We start from the raw sequence: 13927 nt of genomic DNA on the forward strand, positions 1-13927 counted from the left end.
AAGATGGAGCCATTCCAGAACTTCTCAAGGTGAAAGCAGCCATGAGAGTACTGCACATGTATGTGGAATACTCATTTTTCTAAGTGATTACGTTCCCCTTGTCTAGTCTCACAGAAAAATTAACCTGCTGAAAAACAATTGCTGTAATTGAACTGAAAGCCTGCTAGGTAAAATTTATTCCACAGTATAGATTTAATAAAGTTATGTATAAAAGAAGACATCAATATTGCCAGAGGGTCTTTATACCTCTCTTCTAAATATGTTCTATTGGTGGGAGAAACTCCTGTGGTCTCTTTTCAGTCCCGCAATTACAAAGAATGTTATAAAGCAAAATTACAACGGATACTTTCAGCTCCTGCAAACAAGTTAAGCAAAATGACAGAAAGAGTTACATTTGAGCTGCATTTCCAAAGCAGACTGTTTACTTTAATGCTTAAGGCAAGAGAAGGGGGAAGGAGAGGATCTGTGCATTGAACAAAAAGCCATAACGGAGCTGTGCAAATGCGTTCTGTTCCTCTCCAAGAGGAGCAATGAGTATTCTCATATTCAAAACGTATGGAACACTGAAGCCAAAATTTCAAGTGATCTTATTCAGTCAGCTGTCTTAAACCATAAATAAGAGCATTACTGCTCTGGCTTAACAAGTGCCTGAAAGAATGATAAACAGAAAATCTGAACACCCATAATGAAACTTTCTTGAATGAGTCAGATTTTCCAGAGATTCAGAAAATGGGTTGTTTTTTTTCCTCTCTCTAAAAAAAGCCCAAAGAGCTCATACTTTCACTTAGTCGTTTAAAAGCAAACAGGTTCTGAGGGGTCACTTGGCTACCACCTAAATCAAAGATACTGTATTCTGAGCACTTTCAAAAAGATGCCCTTGATTTTCAGACTGACCTCAGAAAAAATGTCATGAAAGAAAAAATGAAATAAATTGAATTTCGGCACTGCTTCACCCTCCATTAAACCGCAAACATACACTCTACCCTTCTCATTAGCACACATATGAAAACACTGACAGCACTGGTTTGGATAAACATGACATGGAAAACTAGCACTGCCAGTCTCCTCACCGAGATGAGAGCAGTCAATGTTGGCAGGGCAGTGTCAGAAATCCCATGTTGTTCTGCATTTAACTCTCTAGCCATCATACTGATCTATTGTATTCAGATTGACAGGAGAAAAATGCAAAATAAACGTAATACTTGCCCCCAAGTGAGCTACTGTGAATGAAAATTTGCTTACATGTTTGTCACCCAGCTATTTATAATTAAAGGGAACGTAACATGAATGCCACAAAGGAGACTTCTTTTCACCTTAACAACACTCTTAGTTTATTGATAGTTTAAAATTAGTTATGAATACTTGAAATATCTGTAGCTCTGCACCCTGAGGATTTATATCTAAATTTCCTAGACAAATCTGATTGCCATTTTAAAATTGTAATCCTGTCCTCAGGAAGTAAGGACCTGTAAAACAGCTAGTTGAGAATGAAATTTAAAGGAAAAGCTCTGGAAGATTCTGTGCATTCAGGTGTATGAGAAATCTGCGCATTCTGTAACGCGCCTCTGTGAGGGAAAACAGCCAATTAAGGCTGCATTAATTATGTAGCGTAAAGCACCCTTAATACGTTCAAAGCACCATCCCCACAATACTAACCTCTCCCCCAAAGAAGTCTCCAGACATGGGTGGATCTCTTGAGGGTAGCTGGAGCCTGCACTAGAAAACAAGAGCACACAGTGCTAAAGCTGCTGCCATTGTCACAGCAGCCATGAAATGTCCCCTTAGTTCCACACAAATGTTGTCTGCACGACACAGGGAGCATGGCTGAGCTGTTTCATCTTTCTCATCTCCACCGGCATCAGCAAGGGGAAACTCTGCGGACTCTTCTGCCTCCCCTCAACAATAAATTTAGCCTTACGGTGGTCAAGGATTGATGAAAATTATGTTTCTTCTATCAGGTATCACACAGGATCATTTTCTGTCTCTGCACTGAGTACAAACAAAATGATAAATATATGTGTGCGCGCGTGTGTGTATACATATATATGTAGAGACACATACATACATACACATATATATATATATATATATTTCTCCCTGTAGGTACAAAGCTGGGAATGAGCCAGCTGTGGAGGTATTTTGAAAGCAGGTATTACCCTTCTGGCCTTTTCCGAGCAGCACGCAGGACAGACCGAAAGGCAGTCCACCCCAGCAGGTTGTCTGAAGCAGGGCTTGGGTCTTGGCCAACGACTTTTTTCTTCTGCTCTGTTTTCACTGGTCATTTCCCTGCAAACCGAGAGGCAGAAACGCCTGCACTGCTTTGTGGTTTGCAACAGGGTCATAGTCCTTGGGTGTACAGGAGGCTAAAGCCACCGCATGCTGCTGCTCAAAACAACCTCCGGCATCATGCCAGTAGATACTGAAAATGTGTTCTGTGTGTTTGTGTTTTGGATGTCTCAGTTTTCATGACTAATCCCTGGTTTTAAATGGGGTGGGTTCAAAAATCATGCTGCACTCTTGTATCTCAAACTGGGCAACCTAATCCTGGGATCTCTCTGAGTCACTATTACTTGTGAAAATTCTGCTCACTATTAAAAATATCTGGCATTTCTTGGAATACTAAGACACGCCTGTTTCCTATGCACACGCTCTCTGCAGGAGGGCTACGCATTCCTCCTGCCAGAAGTGCAATGCAGTGCTGTGGGAAGGATTGCTTTTTATTCTTTGGAATGATCATTTCTTCATGCTTCTCTTTGTAATGCTCATTTTGTACATTGTGGTGCAGTTCAGTTCAGTTTGGAAGTTGGTTGAAAGACTCATCTCCTTCTTCCTTCAAAAATGGGAGATGGCATTTTGGTAACCAACAACTGGGTGGAAGATTCTGCTGTCATTTATGTTCCTGCAAGTCTGGCATAATCCCATAAAAGTCCCTTTGGTGTCACTGAGCATTTAACAGTGGCTACGTGTAATCAATGGTAATGGCCCTACTCCATCATAATTTAACAGTAGGATGTCTTGGGAGAGTGTTGAAAACTATAATATACATAGTAGAAAGAGGGCAACGTAGTTTATTATTTCAGCATGGGTCACTTTCGGCTGCCTGGGCTGTAGTCGGTTGTGGTTCCATCTTCCTTCGCTGCCAGCCACTGCGGCTACTAACAAACCAACAGACGAGACGAGAAGGCGTGCTCTCTTCCCCCATGTCTGTACAGTGATAGTTTCAGTAACTCTTTTATCATGATCTGGGCCAGAACACTCTTGTATCAGACAAACAACAACTTTGCTCTTAGTGAAGTCCACATGACTTATGAGAACCTGAAGTTAAAGCTTACAATAATAAACCAAAATTCTCACCACTATTACAGTCATGGCAAGAAATGGCAGATACCAACTTCGTGCCTTTTTTTCTCTTCGCAAAACTCTGTCCTGTTCACGGCAGAACGGAATAGTACCTAATATTTCGAAAATCAACAGTCTAATTAACAGTAACAGCATTATTATTTGGATGATTATCTCCTCTAGTAGCTGAATTAAAATCACGCCTCTTATGGGAACAGTGGTGCACCACAAAACCCCCAAAATGTCAGAAAGAAAAGGAGATGCCAGCTGGCTTGGGTATCCTTTGCAAGATCTTGTCAGAAATGCAGAAGTTCAGAGATGACAGTCTTTTCCTGGCTAATTGCAAAATTAATGTTGTATTATACATCCTGTAGAAGGTGTGTGCCTCATGAAATGACTAATGTGCTGTTAAGCGTTCATTATCTTGGTCATTACTCATGAGCTGTGACCTTTCTGCAGCAGCAGCAGCAGCAGCAGCAGCAGCAGCAGCAGCAGCAGCACAGGACTCTGAGGTAGTGAGCTGTCTTGCACAGTCTTCGCACAGCCTGTGCACAAGGGCAAACAACGCTTGGGATTTTTGTACAGGTGAGGACCCACAGGAGTTTTGCAAACTCCTACTTCGGGTCCCCAAAAGGACAATGGACCAGTTGGCAGCAAAGGCAAGCGTAGTGATCGGCTTTGTGGACCAACTAATGAGTACCATGGTTTGAGCTCTGCCAGTGGGTACAAGTATCATCAGAACTACGGTGCAGAGGGAGAGGAGCGGTGCCAGCTCCAAGGCTCTCTCTGAAGGGAGTACTGCATGGGTGCAGATATGCCTCAAGTCCTGCCGTGCAGGGAGATGATGACCCCTCTCCCTCATTCGAGTGAGGAGGAAGCACGACTTCAGAGGAAGCCCTGGGAAGACAAGAAGGCTGCACAGGGGGTGACGGGAGGGGGTCCGAAATAGCTCCCTGGGGCTTTGGCTCGACACGCTGCCACCTGAAACTAGAAGGCCAGCCTTTGACTGATCTGAAGACATCTCACTCTAATTGAGATTATTACTGCAACAGTATATGAAATTACTCTGTTTACATTTATATAAAAGCCTCCACTTTTTCCCCTGTGTTGACTTTGAACTGCTCTTCCTAAACAAGCGTTTTATTTAACTGGCAGTTTTCAGACCTTGAAGTTGCATTAAAAAGGCTGACACAGAAATCACTGGCTCCAAGATATTTCCCTGAACATTGTGTGAAAGCAAAGACAAAGGAAAAGAGCAAGGGAGAAAGGATGAACTTTTAGGCCCACTTGGAGCCAGAGATATTCCCCTCCCAAGCCCGTGTAAGAACTCAATTTCTTAATCTGCAAACAGTCCCCAAACCTTCTTTTCTTTAGAACGGATGGCTCTTAACAGCGCAAAGCCTGCTTAGCGTGAGAGCAACAACAGGTTCCTCTTACCTTGTTTATTTTCTTGCTCAGATCTACTGGCTTGCGAAAAGAAGAGACAGAAGAGAAAAGAAAGTGAATCCAAAAGAGCAGGCACTTGTGTGTGAGGTCTCTCTATATCTACAAGGTACCGTTACGCATTCATTAGCCATTTTACTGTTCAAAGTGCATTAGAATTCCCCAGTTTGCCCTATGTAATCAATACAGCAGAGTCTGGTTTGTAACTTCTTGCACATGGCATCGTTAGATTTGTGTCTCTACATCCTCATTGTAAGGAAGTGTTTGGCATCCGTGTTTGTTTCGCTGTCAAGTGTTGTCAAAAGCGTACAAACAGGGTTGGCTGCCATAACCGACCACGTAAAGCAGCTGATCGTGATCTGGAAGCCACTGTCCGTATGATTTATGTTACAGTCTGCAGGTGCTGGTCAGGAGCCAACACCATGCAGAAAAGACTATTGATGCCTCACGCTTCTCCCTTCTGTCATTCAAATATTTTTCCTGCTCGCAGGGCACAGTTGCCAATATAAAAGCATCAAAGGAGGACTCAGACACCTTACCTCTTGCCCTGTGATGCTAATTGATTATGTAAAAACATAACTTACATCCTTTTCCCTATCGTGTTCCCAAAGATAAGTTGCGTTCTTGATGCACAAGGTGAAGATGCCCATGAGGATCACTATGAACTGCAGACAAACAAATCTTTGATTTTGCTTTTTCTGATACTTTATGACGGGCAATGTACAACCACCAACCATCCGTTTTCTCCTCAGTTTCATGCGGGAGGACCTGCATGAAAGGTCAACAAGCCTGTGTCGAAAGGGTAACATCTGCTGATGCCACCAAGCAGAAGGCACGTCAGCCTTCTGTCCTTTGGGTCTTAAGACCTGACTCTTAGCAAGAAGGCAGCAACTTCCACTTCCAGTCCTGAACTCCCTCCTGAAAGGCATACAATGAGTCTTTGCCTTCCAGACCTAATTAGAGAAGTAGCATGGATGCTTTGTTTCTCAATTTGTGAGTTTTGCTAGTCCCATAGTATTTGGTTAAACCTTCAGCTGAATTCAATAGAATCAGAGCTCTGGTTTGCATTATGAATTCAATAGAATCAGAGCTCTGGTTTGCATTATGAATTCAATAGAATCAGAGCTCTGGTTTGCATTAGACAAGCAGGAACAGTTTGCAAGAAAAAAGAAAAAAGTGTGGCTGTCATGGTTTAACGCCGCAGGTAGATAAAACAACCACACAGCTGTTCCCTCTACCCCGTCCCCACCCCCTGGCAGAACTGGGGAAAGAATCAGGAAAAAAATGGTAGAACTCATGGGCTGAGACAAAGATAGTTGAATAGGACAGAAAAAAAAAAAGATACTAATAATGATAAGAGAATGTACAAAACACGTGATGCACAATGCAGTTGTTCACCACCTGCTGACTGATGCCCAGTTAGTTCCCAAGCTGTGGCACCTCCCCAGTCAACTCCCCCAGTACATGTGCTGAGCATGACGTCGAATGTTATGGAATAGCCTTTCGGCCAGTCTGGGTCAGGTGTCCTGGCTGTGCCCCCTCCCAGCTCCCCGTGCACCCCCAGCCTGCTCGCTGCCAGGGCAGCAGGAGAAGCTGGACAGTCCTTGACTGCCCAGCAATGGCTGAAAACATCAGTATGATATCAACATTATTTTCATCCCAAATCCAAAACACAGCACTATACCAGCTATCAAGAAGAAAACTAACTGTATCCCAACTGAAACCAGGACATTGGCCTGTCAAAAGGATTCCGTTGGCCATCAACAGACCACATTTCAAATCAGATGCAGAGACCAGATCCATTTTCTGCACCTTATTAGTATGCAGCTGTACCTCTAGCAATACGTTTATTAAGAGTACAAACCAAAGGACAGGGTATAATGCTCTGACAATGCACTTTGGTATCTTCTAAGCCAAATACTCCCTAGGAATAAATAATCCTCTTAGAAACTACATTTAAAACACAGAAAGTGGCTGCCTAATTAAGAGTGGGTTTTAAACTCCCAGGTTTATTTCATTTGCTAATAATATTTTGAGTAACTTGACATGATGATCTGACAGAAAATAGTCATTTGCTTCCCTCTTCGCCAAAAAGAGCCGCTTGTTCTTACAAAACACACCTTCCCCTTGCTCACTGAAGAAAAGCCCTGTGATGGCAAAAGTGTGCCTCTGTACGGAGTCCTTCAAAGCTCTGGGCGCTCTGGGCACAGACCCATTGCTGAGACCATGCCTGGCTGTGTGATCAGTTGAAGACAGGTTTTTACAGCCATATTCTAAATATTTACCGTGGAAATGTGCAACAGAAATGACAACAAAGGCCATGAAGGAACCAAGCCGAGAGTTTCCAGGAATCACAGTGTCCCCGTGCTCTGGTTCTTAAGTGAGCGTTCAAGAGCCAAAGGTTCAGTGCTACATCTCTGCCATCTGTGCAAGGCAGTCCAACCTGTTTCTTTGAGCTGGGAGTGATCTAACATATGTGGGCCTGACCTTCAGAGCTTCCTTGGAGCTAAAGACATCATAGGGTTTTGGGAAAATACAAAGGCTTTCCTGTGTTTTTTGGTTACCTGCATTGCTCTCATCTCCCACTATCCTCAGTGAACAAAACTCAGAATAAGGACTGTAAGGCTGAATTTAGAGAAACAGCGACAAAGTAATTTCTGCAAAGAAGATTCCCAACAAGATGATTAGCTACCAGGCGTGTAAGGAAATTTCTTATGTCTGCTGACACTCTTCTTTGACCAAAAAAGAGCGTCTGCTTCCAAGAAAAGCTCTATCACAAACCAGTGCTTCTTGAAAAATATCCTCCAAGTGCATGCGTGTGTTGGGAAGGGGTGTTATATAATGACAATTTTTGTCAATTTCCCATAAAGGTAGACTTCTATAAAGGTTTACGCTTACACAAATACAGTACTGGCAAAGTCACCACAAGATGATTACGTGATTTAGTTCAGCTGCTCTGAGTAAGGTCAACCATATCACGATTACTCTTAATAGAAAATGTTTGTTTAATTTGTTTTTAATGAAAGGATATACGTAAGAAATGCTATCATTCAGGCAAAGTTTGGGTTTGTTTTTCCCAAATTGAAATGCTGAAATTGAATGGGAAGGTAGTTTTTGGTTTGGTTTTCTTTTTCAAATTCTCTATTTCTCTAAAGGTAGCCTTTCCAAAAGAACATGTGCAACATAAAAAAATGGAGTTTGATCACTTTCTGAAGTGAAGTTGTATCACTTCTGAAGCCTTGCCTGGTTCTGAAGTCCACTTATCCTTTAGGAATGCTACATCAGCTACAGAAACACAAAAACCCGCCAAAAGGATTTAAGGTGACCTCATTTACTGGGTACGATTTTATTGTCATACTGCAAATATTGGTTAGGAATGGAGTAAAAAAGAGCATTCCTCTAGATTACCACAAATGAGCATAGCGGTTCCCGTGTTTTATATCTTACTGCTTAGCATCTCTTTATTGTAAGTTCTGTTCTTTCACTTCCATGCCTTGATGGGTTTTCAGGTGTCCTCTTCAATTTGGTGTAACGGAATGAGCATCTGCAGTCTTGTCCTTTCCTGCAGGTTTTGACTATGCATTTAATTCCTGAACATAGAGCAGAAGATGGAGTGAAGAGGACAAGAACCACTTCCATGGAGATCAGAGCTGGAAAGATATGGAAACCCTTCTTGTGCTCAGATGGGGAACTATGCCTGTGCAAGCAGACCGTGACCACCTCTCTAGCTCAATACTATGTAGCCTGGTCTGAAGACCACTGAAATGTGCAAAGGCCTTTGTCCTGCTGTTAATAATAATAGATCTGTGAGATCCCTCATTAGAGTTTCTCTGTGTTTACTGCACAGAAATTACATATCAAGATTGTCTTTTATAGTATTACTACTTGAAACCTCAGGGCTAAGATGTCAGCATTGGATACAAATGACAACCACTAGTACTTCTACTCCTTTGAAAGCTCAACGTGTCCTGGTACCGTGTATTGTCAGACTGTCTGGACCAGAGAGCAGCTAGCGGCTCCTGAGGCTGTTTTAACACTTCCCATTTCTCCAGGGTAAGTTGTGCAAGGGCTTCCCTAAATTTCACCCATTTGTGAGAAGATTATAGGGTAAGTGCAATGCCCCAGGCAAATGCAGAGATAATTCTGTATTATTGGGGATTCTGCTGGGTAAAGGGAGGGAAGGGGGGCACACCAAGACGACAGCAAACAAACTTTGTTTCATGTATTTTTATTAAATGTAGATCATCTGTAGCTGGAGCTACCGTTAAAGAATACTCAAAATGCTCGTCACAACGAGATAGACTGAAAGGCTATTACAAAAGACAAAACACGGAAAGGTGTTGCGAGAGGCATGACTAGCCTGTACACCTACTTAAAAAAAAGGACAGCCTGTTTTATGAAGAGTTGACAAGACTTTTAATTTCAGCCTTATGTAGCAAAAATGAGTAACGTATAAAGCGTGCTTGAGTAGCTTTTGTAGAAAAGTGTGTATAAGCACAACCTATCAAAGAGAAACAGAAATGGGTGGAAGTTTATAAATCAAAAAGGCAATGTAGGCTGAAATTGCTAGCACTCCAAGGCTGAGGAGAGGCTTCCTCCACGAAGTCAAAGATGAGATTTAAATGCTCGATCTTTATCAGGCCTTCCAGGTGTTTTTAATTTGCCATGTCAAGTGAAATCATCACTGGTTCTATGAAGTCCAGACCGACATGATAGTTTTATTTTGGTTAGTCTAACATGGAGTGGTAGGAAGTGCCACTTCTGCACGGTGGTTAAGCGGATGTGTCAGGGCCTGGAGGGAAGCAGCTGCAATCCATGATGAATTTCTGTGCGTGTGTTGTTGCTTACAGTGGTGAAATCAGTAGCTGTCAGGAATCTGCAGGTAAAGGGGCAGGTGCAGAATTTAGTGGAAAGAAAATCTAAAACTTTTTTGTTAAATGTCTGTGTCACTGGTCAAGAAAATGGAAATAAATATCGGTTGGTCATGGGGTGGTATGTGTAAACGAATTTGTACAAGAAGCTTAAACTGTCACACATCTTCCACCGAATTGCTTCTACATCGGGTACCTGTCCCACTGGTGTCCAGTTCCGTGCGCTGATGTGGGAGCAAACAGAAGACAACTTTCTGCCGATATGTTCTGCCCTTTCTCAGACCGCCACTGGCTGCATAGCAAACTGAGTCCAGACGAAGGCTTTCAGCATACGGAGGGTCTGATCATCTAAATGATGACTACACTTTCTCCTCCCTGCTGTAGGCAGAACTATTTGTCTGTCTTAATTTTGATTGATGTTGCTATGCGGGAAAAAGTGGAATTGACAGAAAACAACCCACATGCACAGTGTGAATACATTCCAATGAATTTATTCATCTCCCATAAGCAAAAACATTCTTTTTTTCTTGAGCTCAAATGCCATTAATTTGGAACATTCACTTACAACTTTTCCTTCCACACTATTTTTAAACTTTGACTTCTTCTAAATGGACAAGACTATCCAAAGTCATACAGCTTAGTGGGTGAATCCCACTTGCACGTGTCGATGCCGTGTTTTGTTTTACAGCATCTTCCTGCATCCCGTCCCATTGCCTCAGAGGTATGACCGTGTCAAGTCATAACTTGCTCCAAGAACAATGACAGTCCCCAGTTTCTGTCCAGGTACTTTCAGCACGTTGAGAACCTCTAGCTAAATAGCCTTCTAGAAAGGTCAGAGATAAAACATAAAGCTGTAGGGACAAGAGTGGAAGAAATCTCTTTCCTTAGGAAGGAGATAACAGGAGAGGGAAGGGTAGACGCTTAAATGACAGTTTGTCTGCCCATAACAATGATGTGTAGATTTCTGTGAGGTTTTTTGAGTACTTGACCACAGAACTAAGTTCCATGGGCAAGACGAAACATGAAGCAAGGAAAAGGCCATTCAGCAAAAGCTTAGAGCAAGTAAAACTCTTGCGTGACACATCGCAGCACTTGAGCATTATGGGAAGTCAGCAAGGGAGATGAGGTCTCTTCTCTGGACTAGAGATGATTTGGGGGGCTATTCCAACCCACAAGCACTTTCTTTCACCACGTTACAGCACAGAGGCTTCTGAATTGTTCTTAACATGGATGGCACAGTTCTCTTCACAGCTGCTTGCTTGGAATTGCGTAGAGATACATAGAGCGAGTGTAGAGAAACCCTCTGCACTCTCTGAAGGCTATACTGACAAGCATGGCCACGCTTGTCATCATTTTACCCTTTCACCCAGCGCCAATGAAGAGCTCTAGACAGGAGGAAATGCCTGAGCTCTCTTCTTAAATGATGGGCACTTTATCGAAGGCAAATGTCAAAATTTGTTAGACGCATGTAAGCTGATCTGCCATTGAGCCTTGGAAAACAAAAACACTAGTACAAGCTATTTTTTAGCACTAACTCCAAGGATGCTATTTGACATAAACCACATCACAGGCAAAGCTGGACTGGCAACTGTTCCAATAGCAAGCAGTTAAATGCAGAGTTTTAAAAAATTTCTAACTACTCTGACCTTGTGTCCTGGTTTCAGCCAGGGTAGAGTTAATTTTCTTCATAGCAGCTGCTGTGAGGCTGTGTTTTGGATTTGGGATGAGAAAATGTTGATAATGTGCTGATGTTTTGGGTTGTTGCCAAGCAGTCGAGGACAGTCCAGCTGTCCTGCCAGCAAGAAGGATGGGGGTGCACGGGGAGCTGGGACAGGACACAGCCAGGACAGCTGACCCAGGCTGGCCAGAGGGATACTCCATACCATATGACGTCATGCTCCATATATAAAGCTGGGACGAAGAAGAAGAAAGGGCTTGCTAAGAAACCATCATGCGTGATGGAGCCCTGCTTCCCTGGAGATGGCTGAACCCCTGCCTGCCCGTGGGAAGCGGTGAATGAATTCCTTGTTTTGCTTTGCTTGTGTGCACGGCTTTTGCTTTACTTATTAAACTGCCTTTGTCTCAATCCACGAGTTTTCTCACTTTTTTCTCTTCCGAGTCTCCCCCCATCCCACCATGGGGGAATGAGGGCTGCGTGGGGCTCGTTCACCAGCTGGGGCTAAACCACGACACCTTGAAATCAGTCTGAAATTTCAGTCTGACAGAAGTAGTTTTCATAGTCCATCATTCATAAATCCACATTCACATCCCACCACGGTTAGGCGGGAGACTTACATGCACTTGGTCAGACCTTTTATGTCACTAACCAGATTCTAACTTGAAGTTACTGTGCATCAACTCCAGAGGCTGTGCACACTCCACCCTTGGAGTTTTCAAGACCCAAGTGGACAAAGCCCTGAGCAACCTGCTCTCGTATCATGGCTGATGCTGTGTTGAGTTGAAGGTTGGACTAGAGGCCTCTTGAAGTCCCTTCCCACCTGACTTACTCTCTGAATCCAGGTGCACAACTTCAGTTTGAGCATTCCTACCAACGTGGCAGACTCTGCTCAATCTGGGCTATCAGAAATCAGATTCATTCCCACAGCCTTTGATTTGGAGTCCAATCTAGTTACCCACATGAGTCAAGGAGCTTTCATGCAGAGAGTCAGGTTTGCAGAAGGAAGCTTCTCAGCAAGGTCCGGGTGTCGGGGTCATGCAGCATTAACAGGTTGCACGTTCCCCATTCACAACCTTGCTAGCAAACTGAGATCACAAAAGCAAAAATAAAAGAGGAGCTAATAAAATGTTTTGTATTTCTCAGAACTGTACCATGTGTCCTTACCCATGCTCATTTCTCAGGTACACTCATTTACCTCAGGAGTGCCTTTCCTTCAGGATTTATGGCTGTGGGAATCTCCATAATAGGACCTTTATGAACCACAGGTACCGGTCTCAAAAGTCCCTTTGTTCTGATAACTGGGGAAGTGTGTCCACATGCATCATCTTAATCGATCTGCTTTTCATTTCAAGGGACAAGTACTAGCAAATGAGGCTTGTTCCTCCCACTCGTTCAGCTATTGAGGAAACGAAGGGAATGCTTTAATGCGCTGTCTAAGTAGGCAAAGGAGCTGAAACGGCTATTCTGAAACTCTCCAATGACCTATATACTTAGATGCTTGGCTATGGTTCTTCCTCTGTGTACAGCCAGAAATGAAAACTCAGTTTTGTTCAGGAATCATCAGCCCGTTTACATGGGCCAAAGGCAGACGTGCTAAATTTCCCTACACATTTAAATACCGCTACTTGCAAACGCAACTGAGCCATTTTTGTTTGGCTGGTAGATGCATTTTAACATACAGTCTGCTTAACATAGAGTTCCCCTGCCTCAGGCAAATAAACCACGAACAACAACCTCCAAGTTTCCACAAAGCAGCAGAAGAGGCAGATTATAAAGCATGAAGGAGGGGAAAGAGGAGAATCAGGAGAACATACAAGGATCATTTTAATGTGTTTTACCACTGAGATTAATTCAAGCCAATTATTAATTAGCAGTCTAATTTATTCCCCAAGGAGGTACACTGATGGACTCTTCCCTTCCATTGGTGATGCTCCAGAGTTAAGATCACATGTGCTGTCTTAGCTTAGATCTTTTACGCTTGAACTGAAGATGATACTATTAACTGCAGCTAGAACAAACTCTCTCTTTTGCCTGACTTGAGCTAGGAGTATAAATTACTTGTGCTTTCTGGGAAAAGTGAAGAATCCACTACCCGCATATGCAAACGTATGTGTAAATGCAGCCTCTGCCTCAATTCCCTGTAGGGACATTTTCAGAAAGGGAAGTGAACAGCAGAGAAAAGAAAAAAGCTTTTGAAACAAACCATCAGGGAACTGACATCATCTTGTACCAATAGAACCTGTGTTATCTGCCCTACCACTAGACCAAATAGTAAAATGAGCTTCACGTGCACATTTGTCTTTATCCGTATCCATAGTTCTGTTCATTATCCCAACAAGATTCAAACATATGTTCACCAGTGATAAGTAACCAGAAATGGCACAAAGAAACTTTGCAAGATAACTTGGAGCAGGGGGGTATCTTTTTTCCTAGTAAGAGATCTGAGGGAGGAAAAAAAAAACCCCAAGCCCTCCCAAAGATTGTTTTAGAGGAGAATGCATGGGAATTGATTTGATCACCATTGCAACATGCCCACATAAAGAGGAGGAAACATCTGAAGCTCAAGGACTCTTCATTCTTGCAAAGGGAGGTTTAA

The sequence above is a fragment of the Phaethon aethereus genome (genome assembly GCF_964289735.1).
Source record: "Phaethon aethereus genome assembly, chromosome: Z".
Taxonomy (NCBI): Eukaryota; Metazoa; Chordata; class Aves; order Phaethontiformes; family Phaethontidae; genus Phaethon; species Phaethon aethereus.